This window comes from Chinchilla lanigera, unplaced genomic scaffold, assembly GCF_000276665.1.
Source record: "Chinchilla lanigera isolate Chin_1 unplaced genomic scaffold, ChiLan1.0 scaffold00023, whole genome shotgun sequence".
Taxonomy (NCBI): domain Eukaryota; kingdom Metazoa; phylum Chordata; class Mammalia; order Rodentia; family Chinchillidae; genus Chinchilla; species Chinchilla lanigera.
In genome coordinates, this window is record NW_004955424.1 from 14,871,880 (window position 1) to 14,872,874 (window position 995).

A 995-nucleotide genomic window follows, 5' to 3' on the forward strand; every position below is an offset into this window, starting at 1 on the left:
TGGGCCGGGGATATAGCTCAGCAGCACAGCGCCTGCCTAGCAAGCACAAGGTCATGAGTTTGATTCCCAGCACCACCCCCCGAAAAAAAAACCCAAGTAGAAACCTTGAGTACAACTTGCTCCCTTTTCCCTGAACAATCCACACATACACACTATCCACCTGACCTTAGCTGATCCATTCACTGGTTTTTTACTATGCTCTGTATGTAGCTCTCCACCACTGTGTAAGCTCTTGCCCACCTCTGGAATACACTTTGCATTCCAAGCACAGAACAGCTACCCTTCCTTCAGAAAACCTGAGTCCCACCTCCTCTGTAAAATCTTTCAAGTTCATAGGGACCATCATTTCAAAACATCCAAGACGCTTAGCACCAGTGACACTCATTCAGCACTTAAAATATTAGATATGATTTATCAATCACTCAGGAAATATCACCTGGCATTTCTCTGTACTTTATGGATTTAAAAGAACACTGACATAAATCAGTGCATGTAGTAATTCAATTCATAGTTTTTCAGGTTGCAAGTGGTGTAAAGGTAAGAAAGACATGGCTCCTTTCCCTCAAGGAGCTAAAAGATAAGGACAGGTAAGAAGGCATATGCACAGTGTATGAAACAAAACAGTAAGTGCCAGAGACCTCTCTCAGTGACCCTGGGAGAAAGGAATTTACATCAAGTTCTTCTCTCAGAATAAAATTTATTATTTTAAAGAGAAAGGGACAATATTGTAACTATTTCAACATTACTAAGAGTGTAAATATACAAAATGTTAAATAACTTTTTATTAGAAAAACTCATTACCTATCAATGCCAAAACTGAGAAGCTAAAATGCTACCAACTGCTGGGCATGGTGGTGCATGCCTGTCATCCCAACACTCAGGAGGCTGAGGCAACAGGATCACTGTGAGTTCAAGACCAGCCTGGGCTACAAAGTGAGCTCAAGGCCAGCCTGAACTGCATTGTGAGATCCTGTCTCAAAAAGGCAAAAAAAAAA